Below are 13,646 nucleotides of genomic sequence, written 5' to 3'. Positions count from 1 at the left end.
AGGATGATGGGAATCTGAGGTCTCCGAGAGCGTGTGGAGGGCCCCCATGGTTTCGCCCACCCTTGGATTGAGCCCTGAATGGCAGAAGACAAATCACCTCACTAGCTTGGAAGGAAGGCTGCTTGGGAAGGGGGTGTGGGCTTGGCTAACTGGGTCATCTGCTGCACTACTTCACTTCCAGAATCCCCCCCAGAGCTGAAAAGAACATGGTGTCCCTTTGGAATCCCAACACTGCCAGGGGCCAGATCAAGGCTTTCCTCCTGGCCTATACTTACAGAAAGCATCTGCAGGGTCTGTTTTCTGACAGAATTCTCCCACAGAGAGAGAGGACCACAGCCCAGCCCTTACTCGATGTATCTACCGGACGCCCAGGCACCATGGGGGCTGTATTCTCCCTGGCCCAACCTGATTTGAAGCTCCCAGGAAGCTCGCGAGGGGAGTTATGTTTATCGGCCTTCCCACACTTCCTGTCTCAGTTCCTTCACCCCTCCTCACCTGGATTACAATTTGTATTTCCCAAACTGTTCTCTCTGCTTCCAGACTTTGGTTCGGTTCTGTGTGTTTGTCTTTATAGACCTAGTTACATTTCAAACTTTATTCAAACACACCAGTGGTGGCCAAGAGCGCTGACAAGTGACAGCCATGGTACCCAACGCCTCGATCCAAGACGCTGAGGGAGCCTGTGAGCGCCTACCAGCCCCTGCCCCTTCCATAGTGCTCCTCCTTCCTCTCTGATACCTGTTGTTTCCTTTGAGGTTGGTTAAACCTGTACAGGAAACCAAGGTGCGTTCAAGGAGCCTGGGCTGCTCCCCATGACCAAGAAGTACCTCAGGTTCTGAGAAAAAGCGGCAACTGGAGACGCCAACCTGCCTCCTTCCGGCACCTGGCCTGCTTCATCCCCAGCCCCATGATTTCTCTGGGCCCTGGCTGGGGCTGGGACTCAACAGAGGAAAAGACAGGAAAACACTCTGCACTCAGTGGCACTAAGAAGCTGGAGAGATTGTGTCATGGATTAAGATGATATTCCTAAACCTACAGGCAGAATTCCGGGTAGTTCCCAGTCTTTTCTGGGGGAGGAAATCCTCAATTTATATCTGAAAAGTAAATTCTACACCCGACCTTGGGCTCGAACTAATGACCTCGAAATCGAGAGTCACGTGCTCTAGGACTGAGTCAGCCAGGCGCCCCTTTTTGGTGAGGTGGGGCAGGGAAGGAAAGGAGGAAATCGTTAAAGAGAGAATGCCAACTTTATTCATAGATGACTTGGGTCCAATACTTTCACAGAAATCCTAGCAAATGACTCATCGGCAGATTCCTGGCATGTTGGAATTTTTAAAGGTTGTCACTGGTGATTTTTTTTTTTCACCCAGTGTTAATGTTTGTTTTTTCCCTTCAAAGAGTATTAAAACCATGACTGTGTTATCAAAATGATAACTGACTACCCTCAAAAAAGAATCCACATAAACCCACTTATAATCTGTAAGTTGCCTTTGGACAGAACCAATAAAGAGGTTGCAATATGCTGAAAAAAATGAAATAAAAGTTGTCACTGGGGGTGGCAGTGAGAGGGGAAACTTGGTGAAAATCAGTCCTCTAAAGGCAGAAAGATGACCTAGGTCTGCTTGTCAGGATGTTAGGTTCAATACCAATACCACTCCTAGCATCCCCCCTTTCCAATCTTGCTACCCTAGATGCCCCTCCACACCGCCAGTGGTCAACCTGCCCAATCCAAGTCCAACACACTTCCTCTAATCCTTGTGCTGCCCTCCGTGTTCAAGCTAGTGCCCCCCTTGTCCACCTCCCCTGCTCTGGGGCAGACTTGGTCATGTGAGCAGGGACCTGGGGCCACAGGATCCCTGCTTCTTTTGCCAAGAGACCCCAGCCTTCCTTGCTTGGTCTACTTGGCAAATCCCTGCTCAGCTCACTGCTCACAGCTTAGTTCTGAGGTGACCTCTTGGGAGCCGCATTTTCTGCCCCCCTTCTGACCGGTTCTTCCAAGTTTCCCCTGCACAAGCTCCCTGAGTGCCCTTGGCCGTAATACCATCTTCCCTCCTTCACCCTCGGAGCTCCTTCTTACTCCGCTATGCTCCTCAGGCAGCTGGAAGCTCTACAGATACTTGGTGAATGTATGGACAGAAGAATATAGGGGAAAAAGGTGTGGCGATCCTGAGTCTTTGTAAGACTGGCCCACGTGTGTAAGCTTGGTGCTCCAAGATGTGTGACACGAATCAAGCTTCGTGTCTGACTACTGGGAATCATCCCCGGCCTGCAAACCATGCTTAGGTGGGTTGGGTCAGGCCATGCAATCCCTGGTCTGGGACAGCAGGAGCGATAACCCCGGTCCAAACACAGGAGGCTTAGAGAGGCACGTAAATGGGGATTTCAGGTGACATAGGATGCTAATTGAACCTCATGTGGAGATATTTGACCCTGGCTTTGTGGAGGGTCACTAAGACGCCTTCTGGCCCCACGTGGTTTAAGTCTGGAGGCTGGACCATGAGAAGTTCTTCAGGCCAGGAGCCTGGCTGGAATTCTAGAGTGGGTGGGGCCCCCCATGGCCAGAATCCCTCATACCCAATCACCCTCAATATATGATCAGGCTCCTCAGGCTCCACCAGCCCTGCCCAGTGAGAGGTGATCACCTAGCCTGCCCTCAGCAAGAACCGTCACAGGTCCGTTTAGCGGGAGTCCTCCTGACCCTGCTATTTCTTCTTAATAATGTTCATCCACAGACACACCCCCTCCTCGTTCCTTGGCTGTGCATTGCCACTGGCCGAAACCGTATTCAGAACTGAGGCCGGTTATCTGCCGAAGTTTCTTTTCCCCTATTGCCATAGTCCTAAGTAAAATCTGTTTTCACCACTCTAACTACTCTCCAGCTCTGGCTTTTCTTCGACGATGGGAGGTCCCGGCCCCTGACACCCCCAGGCCTCTGGCTTTCGTGTCCGATTTCCTCTGCCCGAAGTGGGGGCCCTGCAGGGACAAGGCTGTGCAGTCCCTACAGCAGCTGGGTTCGGTCCCTTCCAGCACCTCCACCCGGGACCACAGAGACTGAGAGACCAGGATCTGCAAGGAGGAGCCCCGGGCCCCAGGCCCCGGCAGCTAGGGGCGACAGTTCAAGATCAGCCACAAAATGCCGGGAGGGGAACTGGACCCCGGCCGAGTCGCCAGCCGGCCCGCCCGGGCCCCCTCTCGGCCGGCTCATTCCCTTGGGTCTAACAAGCAGCCAGGTCCGCAAGCTCCTCGGGCTGGAACCCCCACATTAACAAGCGGACGGCTGGAGAGAGACAAGGGAGAGAGGGGTGAAGGAAGAAGCTGCGGCAAAATGGAGGAGGCGGCGGTGAAAAGCAGAGGAAGAGCAGCCGCCCCTTCCAAGTTTACGGCGAGAACGGCAGGGGGCGCCAGAGACCGCCGAGGCCAAGGCCAGGTGCCACTGCGGCAAAGGCGCCCGCCCGGTTCTCCGCAGTGTGGAGGGCTGGCCTCCGCCTTCGGACGCTGGTCGCTCCGCCCCGTTCCGCAGCCTCGGCGCGGTGACTGTCGTGCTCACTCCTGGCTCCGCTCCCCGCGACCAGGGTTCCTAACGTGAAGCAATGGTCCTCCTCCCTTCGTCCTCCCTCTCCTCCCACGCCTCCTCCATCTTCTCGTCCATCTTTTTCCTCCATCTTCTCGACCGTATTCACCTGCCTTCGATACATAGATGGTAGATAAAGAGATAGGTGCGTGCGTGCGTGTGTGTATGTGTGTGTGTGTGTGTGTATACACAGGTAGCTATCCTATACATAGATGGTAGATAAAGAGATAGGTGTGTGTGTGTGAGTGTGTGTGTATATGTGTGTGTGCGCGCGCGCGCGTGCGTGTATACAGGTAGCTATCCAGGCTTTATTTGTAAAAACGGAAACATTGAAATCACAGTTGAACAGTAATGAACTAAGGAACCCAGGGCAGACTGCCTCTCTAAAGATTCTATGAAACCATTTAAAATACAGTTTCTCAAGACTGTGTAACATGACTGGAAAATGATTTTTCATGCAATAGTAAAGCAAAAAATGCAAGAAAATACGTGGATTTCCATGTAAAAAAATGTTTACTTGAAGAAAAGGAATGACAACAAATATTCCCCCCACACACACACACAAAATATGAATAATGGTTTTCTGGAAGTATAGTAATGCTCTTCCAGAGCTTACACATTTATAGAGTATGTATGAATTTGTACTAAAATAAAAGGAAGTCTTCTCTCTTTGCAAATAGAGGAAGCAGGCTGCATCAGGGCTATGGCTGGGCGGGAGAGGGAGCCTGGGCAGGGTGTGAGTAGGACACCGAGTCTCCTGAGCAAAACCGTGGCTGCTGTCCTCCACACCCTGGGGTCTACCCCATACATCTCTAAAACCCGCAGTTCTCAGGGCCCTCTTCCTCTGTGTGCAGGTATCTCATCCTTAAGACCCACCCCCCCCACACACACACATATACAAACCCACCCACACAAACCCAGAACATTGCTCTAGAAGCTTCTCGAAGTAACCTGTTAACATTTCTCTGCTCAAAATAGTTTTAAAATCTTTTCATTGACCTAATGAATTGAAGAAGTCTGTCCATGTCTGGCATTAGAAGCATTAGCACATTTGGCCCTGATTTATAGTTTCCTGGTAACTGCAATTTTCCCCATAGGTATATGTATCAGACAAAGGAGGCAAGTGGCCATTCCTGAATCCTCCTCACCTTGCCAAAGGTACTTAGGGCCATCTATGCCCCTGAGCCCTGGGCTCAGAGCCCTAACGGGGAGCTCAGAGCCCCAGGGTGTGTTGTCTTGGCCCCAGGGAGTCTTGAGTCTAACGGATGGGATTGAAATGAAAAGACAGGTAACACTTCCTGTTACAGATCTGGCCCCTGCCTTCAGCAACTAGGCAGGTGGCTGGGCGGAGAACACTGGCAAACAGCGAAGCAAGATTTTAAAATAAGCCTTTCATTTCCGCGCGTATGATACACTTTATAGTCATGTTCAGGCCCCACCCAGGCCCCTAAAAGTAATTTTCACTCGAGTATATTGGGCCCAGGATGGCAAGTAAGGAATTTGAAAACAGCCCTGATCTACTGCTTCCCGCGGAGGCGCAAGAGGACAAACTTGGCCTCTTCTGTGTGTATAAGAAGGGGCTCTGTGTCTTCCGCCTTCCTAACTCACTGGGACAGGCAAAGAATGGTTTCACACTAAGCCTGTGATCTTGATTTGCCGCTCTGGCTACGGTGGAGCTGAAATACAGCTTCTGATAAACTGCTACGGGGTCGGCCAACTTTTTGCCCAAAGTACACCTGCCCGCTAGGCTGGGGCTCCCTGGGGGATGGAGCAGAAAAGGCTGTGCTCCCCTTCTCCCTAGTCACACCCTTTCTTCCTGTGTTCTCTGCACCTGGCGTGTCCCTTCTCTTCCAGCTTGTCACCATGACTGGAATAAATGAAGGGATGAGTCAGGACCTGGCAGTGATGGAGGAGTTGGAGGGGAGGGGCTGGTCCTCGGGCTCTAACACTTCCTGTTACAAATCTGGCCCCTGCCTTCAGCAACTAGGCATGTGGTTGGGCCGAGAGGATTGAGGCACCAGGAGTTGACACTGGTCATTTTTTGCCCCTCCTCCTCCCAACTTTCTTTGGCTGTTTTTTCTGCTTTATGTCCCAGATCGACCTGACATTCAGTTGCACTGCTCCAGGCACCCTTTCAGGACCTCAGTCCCCACCCTGTTCACTGTACATCAAATTCGGATCCACAATATTTTTAGGATGCGATGTGTGTGTGTGTGTAATATATATATATATATATATATATATATATATATATATATATCAGAAAGAAGAACACATGGTGTTTCTCTAATTGTCAGAATTAAGGTTCAAATGGCATTTTTGAGGAGCACCTGGGTAGCTCAATTGGTTAAGCATCCAACTTTTGATTTTGACTCAGATCATGATCTCAAGGTCATGAGATGGAGCCCCATGCCAGGCTTGCGCTGGGTGTGAAACCTGTTTAGGATTCTCTCTTCCTCTCCTTTGCCCCTAGCCCCCCCCCCCCCCACCAAAAAAAAAAAAAAAAAGGAAGGGAGGAAGGAAGGAAGGAAGGGCATTTTTGAGTCCCATCTATTAAAGAGAAGATATCTGACATGAATCTGGTCCTTGTTATACCCTTCTCTATTCTAGTTTTTTGTTTTTAATTAATCTATGGGTTATGACTCACATAGTTATCAATGTGTTATTTTAGATAATCTTTTAAAAATTTTTTGAAGATTTTATTTATTTGAGAGACAGAGAGAGTGAGAGAGAGAGAGAGAGATCACAAGGGATGGGAGGGGTACAGAGGGAGAGAGAGAAGCAGGTCCCCCTCTGAGCAGAGAGCCCAATGCAGAACTCCACCCCAGGACCCTGGGATCATGACCTGAGCCAAAGGCAGATGCTTAACTGACTGAGCCACCCAGGCGCCCCTATAAAATAATCTTCTGATCATATTTTGACATTCAGTTTTACAACTGGATTTAGACTTTTATAAACCATGATTGTGTCTAACCAGCTTCAAGCTTCACTGGCCAGACCCCACCAGGACCAGCACTTTGTCCCATAGGAATATAATGCAAGCCATATAAGTAACTTTAAATTTCTTGCAGCCACTTTATAAAATGTAGAAGTATACAAGTGAAATTAATTCAAAGAATGTATCTCAATTAACCAAACACATCCTAAGTCATTACCATTTCGACATGCAATGGATCTGAGAATATTAATGAGATACTGTATTCTGTTTTCATACTGAATCATTGAAATTCCACATGTAGGGGCACCAGGGTGGCTCAGTCATTAAGCGTCTGCCTTTGGCTCAGGTCATGATCCCAGGGTCCTGGGATCGAGCCCCGAATCGGGTTTCCTGCTCAGCGGGAAGCCTGCTTCTCCCTCTTCCACTCCCCCTGCTCGTCTTCCTTCTCTCGCCATCCCTCTCTCTGTCAAATAAATAAGTAAAATCTCTTTGAAAAATCCCACGTGTATTTTACATATCTCAATTCTTGTTGGCCAGCAGCTGCTATATTAAACACTGCAAGTCTATGAACCTCCATCCCTTTGTAGGCAGGATGAGGAATCAACAGAACTGAATTTGAAGATGAAATTCTAGCCTGTCATTTTCAACTATGTCATGTTAGGGAATAAGCACAGCCAGTCGCAGTCAAAATACTTGCAATTCTCTTTAGTTCAACGACTTAGCGTGTTGAAACAGAAAGAAAAGTAGCAGAGATTTATCTACTATAGCTAATTGTTTTATTATTCATTTTAATAATGATGACCATTTTTTAAGCACTCACCTCATGCCTGCTCGTGTGTGTTTTATGGACCTTCTGGAAGCATCCTGTTAAGCACGTGGGGTTCTGGAGCAGACTGCCTATGGATTAATCTTGATTTGATCCTTTATTAGTTGTGTGCCTTTGAATAAGGACATTGAATAAGGACAATCCTGTTTTCTCAGGATAATAATGCCTAATGCACTGTTGACATGAGGATTAAATGAGGTAATTCTCAATAAGACCTTACTCCACTGGGGTGCCCGAGGGGCTCAGTCAGTTACGCATCTGCCTTCGGCTCAGGTCATGATTCCAGAGTCCTGGGATCGAGCTCAATGTCGGGCTCCCTGCTCAGGGGAGAGCCTGTTTCTCCCTCTCCCTCTGCCCTCCACCCCAGCTCATGCTCACTTTCTCTGTCAAATAAATAAATGAATAGAATTAAAAAAAAAAAAAGACCTTACCCCATTGCCTGGCTCGTAGGAGTTCCCCAGTGAATGTTCACCTGCTACCATTAGTGTCCTACTCAACCCTTAGGACAATCAAGTCTATTTGAGGGATAAGGAACCTTGGCTTAAGTGGCTTTCCAGGGGTTACAGGAGCTGTTAGATGACTATGGAACTGGTCTTTAAGTCTTTGTTACCCTGCCCCAGAATCCAGGGGGTTTTAATTCCCACGATACTCCTGGTCTCTACTCTCATCATCAGCTTCATAACCAGAGGAATTGGTTGCATATGATTTGGAATCTATCCAATACAAAGTCTACTTTTTTAAAGTTTTATTTTTTAAATTTTTAAAAAGATTTTATTTATTTATTTGACAGAGATCACAAGTAGGGAGAGAGGCAGGCAGAGAGAGAGGAGGAAGCAGGCTCCCTGTTGAGCAGAGTGCCCAATGCGGGGCTCCATCCAGGGACCCTGAGATCATGACCTGAGCTGAAGGCAGAGGTTTAATCCACTGAGCCACCCAGGTGCGCCCCCACCTTTTTAAAAAAGAATTATTTATTTATTTATTTGACACAGAGAGAGAGAGAGAGAGAGAGAGAGAGATCACAAGTAGGCAGAGAGGCAGAGAGAGAGGGGAAAGTAGGCTCCCCACTGAGCAGAGAATCTGATGGCAGGGCTGAATCCCAGGACCCTGAGATCATGACCAGAGCCGAAGGCAGAGGCTTAACCCACTGAGCCACCCAGGTGCCCCCAATACAAAGCCTTCTCATGGGATTTCCAGGCAACAATGAAGAAAAGCAATTGCAGAACCTTAGGGGAGTAACAATCCAGAAATGAAATAGAAAAATTATATTTAAGTCATTTTTATTGGCGGGACTTCAGGGTACAATTTTTCTTACATGTGAACAGCCATACAACTTTTTCTATTCATAGATCATTGTCCATTCATTATAAACATTCAGAGTAAACAGAACAACAGAAAACATTTTTAACAGGAATCTGTATTCTCACTACCACAATAAAATCACCAGGCTTCTTTTTTCTATATATTTGTTAGGCCAACCACAGAGAAACAAACCAATGGTACAGGTACATATAAAGATGGAACTGAACAGAGAGGGAGAGAGAGAGAGAGAGAGTGCGCGTGCGCGTGTTCGCTTGCGTGCACATGACACTGACCTCATCAGGTTTGGAGTTATATTAAGCAGCAGGAGATGCTGGAAGCTAGAGGGTTAGCTTGGGATGGGCAGCTGATGGGAATGGGAGGGCAAGACCATTTGGGTCTGGCTAGGAAGCAAGTGGTGCTTGAGAGCCCCATGTGCCCTTTGCTATCTGGGGACATCAGGTCCCTGGGGAGTGACACGTGCTTCATGTGTTCACATTCCCAGTTCCTGGCAGGCCCCCCGTGGCTCTATCTGTCTGTCTCCCCTCCCCACTCCAATCCCTCAGCTGGTCCTTAATGGTTCTGTGTTTTCCAATCCAAGATATATACACCCTCTCGTGGCTTCTTACCTCCGCCCACACTTTTGCCATTTTCTTAGACCCTTCTCATCACCCAGTTTGAGGGTGCCATCTGTTTTCTGCCAGGACCCTGACTGGCAGGATAGAAATAGCCCAAAAGTATTTTTCTTACTTATATTCCCTTCCCATTTGCATTTCGCATACCTATTTTCGTATACTGTGTTGTCGAGATGTAACTGTTCTTTTTTTTTTTTTTTCAGGTTCCACATTTTCTATTGCGTTGTTTAATGTATGTGTTCTGAAAGTGTGCCGTGTGTCAATAATGTGCCCCATCCCCCACTGTCTAGAGAGTGCGATCCTCATGGCCTTGGCCTTTGAGAAGTATTTGAGTCTGGGCATGTGAGAGCAACTGATAGGAGTACAGGGCCTTTTGCTGGGACATCTTGTAGGAGAACCACAAGATTATGACCTTTTGGGGCACCTGGTGGCTCAGTCAGTGAAGCGTCTGCCTTCCTCTCAGATCATGGTCCCAGGGTCCTGGCATCGAGCCCCACATTGGGGTCCCTGCTCAGCAGAGAGCCTGCTCCCCCTGCTTGTGTTCTCTCATTCCCTGTCTCTGTCAAATAAATAAATTAAATAAATAAAAATATATAGTGGCCTCTTGTGTTCAGACCAGCTCTGAGTCAATAGTTGAGAATTTTGCAAGACAATGAGGTGATGTCATCTCCTTCCATGTTTTAATTGGCATCTCTCTACCAGCCATCACAAGATTTACAATTGCGGCCCAGACCTTTCTTGTCAGCTTCGGTCTCCTGGGTATTGTTCTTTGAACATTTTGCTGTTTTTAAAGGTACCTAAAAACTCAATATTAACCTCATCTGGCTCCTAGGATGTAAGCCTAGGAGCAGGGCAGGGACTTCGTTTCTGTTTGTTGTTTTACTCCTGTACGGTCAACGCCATATGGCAGTTACTCAATAAAAATTTGTTCAGTTCTGAAAAAAATAAATGTATTATTCCTTTTACTTATTTTTTATTTAAAGATTTTAATTTATTTACTTATTTTGAAAGAGAGAGAGCATGAGTGGGGGGAGAGGCATAGGCAGAAGGAGAGGAGGAAGCAGAAGGAGAGGGAGAAGCCGGCTTCCCACTAAGTAGGGAGACTGACGCAGGGCTCCATCCCAAGAATTTGGGATCATGACCTGAGCCAAAGGTAGATGTTTAACCGACTGAGCCACCCAGGAGCCCCTGTATTATTCTTTTCAGCCAAACTCTATCAGAGCATACGGCCATAACACAATTTATTTAAAAAGGTATATAGAGCGTTTTCCATATTTCAGGGTCTCTTGTAAACAATAATTCCCTAAGTTTTATACTTGTGATTTTTAGTGGTGTTGAGTCATTTCTAAAGGATAAATTATGAAACATGAGGCTAACGTGCTAAAAGCTGTGAACATTTGTATGGTAAATGATATGTATGATCAAATTTTTTTCCCAATGGGGATTAGGAAAAAAACACCAGAGCAATGCTAGACTAAAACGGGTGAGTTTTAAAATATGTTTTTAAAATATCCCCATTAATAGAATCAGCATACCATCTTGTTTCCATTTCTCTCCTTCCTTCCTCCCCCCCCTCTCTTTCTTTCTTTCTTGTCTTTTTTTTTTTTTTCCTAGAAAAAGACTGGCTGGTCAGATATTTGAGATGTCAGAGTAAATGGTCATCTATTCTGGAACCAAACAATAAACAAATGAAAACACAAAACCCTAGAGTTAAAACTTATGCTTAGATGTCTAAAATGCCTAAGATCTCTCCAAAGAGAATTTCAGACAGTTCATCCCTGAACCTGTAAGTAACTAGTGTCTCAGAGATTTGAGAAAAGGAATCCATGTCACTGTGAAATTTACCAGTAGCAGGAAACAGTCACAACAATGTGTAAGCTCTTGTCACAACAAACAGCAACTATACCAGTGGTTCAGAGAGGGTAAGGATAGAGGGTAAGGATCTGAAGAAGTCCAATATGTCTCCCTTCCAGACTGGATTACTGGTAGATTTTAACATCGAAAGGTATCTACATTATACTGATGAGCAAAGCAAAAGTTTCAATACCCAAGGTCACTGGTCAATATTGGTATCATGAAAAGGAAAATAATGCTGTGTCATGTGTGTATCCGTAAGTGCAATTAAAAAAATGCACATCTCCTATGAAGTATTCTTATCAAAATATAACACGTGAATCTGATCAAGCTTCTAACATCTGTTCACAGGAACTTGAGGGGATAGAGGTACACATTATAGGCCACAAGGAAGATGCGGTAAACTAAATCCAGAATGTGAAAAATTCCAGGCCAAGGCAACAGGATGCTTTCACAAGTAAAACACAAGGATAAAAGAAAAGGAGGGGGCACCTGGGTGGCTCAGTGGGTTAAGCCTCTGCCTTCGGCTCAGGTCATGATCTTAGGGTCCTGGGATCGAGTCCCGCATCAGGCTCTCTGTTTGGCAGGGAGCCTGCTTCCTCCTCTCTCTCTCTACCTGCCTCTCTGCCTACATGTGATCTCTCTCTGTCAAATAAATAAATATAATCTTAAAAAAAAAGAAAAGAAGGGAATGTGTTATTGATTAAAAGACACTTAAGAGGCATATTGACGACATGCTATGTGGACATTAGGTTCTTATTGGAACAACCCAGTTGTAAATAAGAGACTTAAGAGACAATCAGGGAAACCTGAACACTGATAATATTAAGGGATTTTTGATAGATTTTGGAGTGTGTTAATGGCATTGTGGCAATGTTATTAAAACAAAGAGTCCTTGCGCTTTAGGACGCATAATATAGTATTTATTTATTTATTTTTCTATAATGTGGTATTTATTGACAAACTGTTACAGTGTCTGGGACTTACTCTTCAATAGTCAACAGTGGAGTTGAAGCCCAGAGAAAACAAGTTACACGTCGATAGTTGTTGAAGCTGGGTGACAATAAACGAGGGATTATTTTACTAGTATTTTCTATTTCTTAAATTAAAAAAAATTATTTTAAAGTGGGCTCCACACCCACTGTGGGGCTCGAATTCACGACTCTGGGATTAAGAGTCCCATGCTCTACCAACTGAGCCATCAGGTGCCCCTAGCATTTTCTCTTTTATATAAGTATTAAGGTACCTATAATAAAAATAATAAGCGCTTTTGGGGTGCCCAAGTGGATCAATTGGTTGAATGTCTGACTCTTGATTTCGAACCCAAGTCCAAGTCCAGCTCTATGTTCAGTGTGGAGTCTGTTAGAGATTCTTTCTATCTGACCCCTCTCAAATAAATAAGTAAATAAATCTCTAAAAAATAATAAACACTTGTAAGAGTAGGTTTCAAAATAATGCATATTATTAGAGATTTTTGGAATAATGTTGGGTCTTTAGGCAAAAGACAGTCTGGGAAGATACATACAAAAACAATAACGGGGGCATCTGGGTGGTTCAGTTGGTTAACCATCCGATTCTTGATTTCAGCTCAGGTCACAACCTCATGGTTGTGAGATGGAGCCCCACCTTGGGCTCCACACTGGGCCTGGAGCTTGCTTAAGATTCTTTCTCTCTCCCTCTTTCTTTGCCCCTCTACTCCTCTAAAAAATATTAAAATATATATATATATATATATATATATATATATATATATATATATATATATATACCAGCCAGAAAAAAAAGAGAAATAAATAAGAGGCATCCAAATAGGAAGAAGTAAAATCATCTTTGTTTGCAGATGATATGATCTTATATAGAGAAAATCCTAAAGACTCCACACACACACACACACACACACACACAAACCTGCTAAAACTAATCAATAAATTTAGTGAAGTTGCAGGATACAATATCAACATACTGAAAAGAATTGTGTTTCTATACGCTAGTAATGAAACCCCTGAAAAAGAAATAAAGAAAAAAATTTTATTCACAGTAGCATCAAAAACAACAAAATACTTAGGAATAAATCTAACCAAGGAAGTGAAGGACCTTTACGATGAAAACTCCAAGACTTTGATGAAAGAAATGGAAGAAGATACGAATAGAAAGATATCCTGTGTTCGTGGATCAGAAGAATTAATGTTGTGAAAGTGCCCATATTACCCAAAGCAATCTACAAATTCAATGCAATCCCTATCAAAATTCCAATGTCATTTTTTCACAGAATTAGAACAAACAATCCTAAAATTTGTATGGAGCCGCCAAAGACCCCGAATAGCCAAAGCAACCTTGAGAAAGAACAAAGCTGGAGGCATTACACTTCCTGATTTTAAACTATAGTACAAGCCTGTAGTAATCAAAAAAGTATGGTAGTGGCATAAAAATAGACACTTAGACCAATGGAACAGAATAGAGAGCTTAGAAATAAACCTGTGCATGAACAATCAACTAATATTTGTCAACGGAACTGAGTACTCAAGG

The sequence above is a fragment of the Mustela lutreola genome, chromosome X, assembly GCF_030435805.1.
Source record: "Mustela lutreola isolate mMusLut2 chromosome X, mMusLut2.pri, whole genome shotgun sequence".
Classification (NCBI taxonomy): domain Eukaryota; kingdom Metazoa; phylum Chordata; class Mammalia; order Carnivora; family Mustelidae; genus Mustela; species Mustela lutreola.
Note: the sequence above shows the minus strand (reverse complement) of the source record.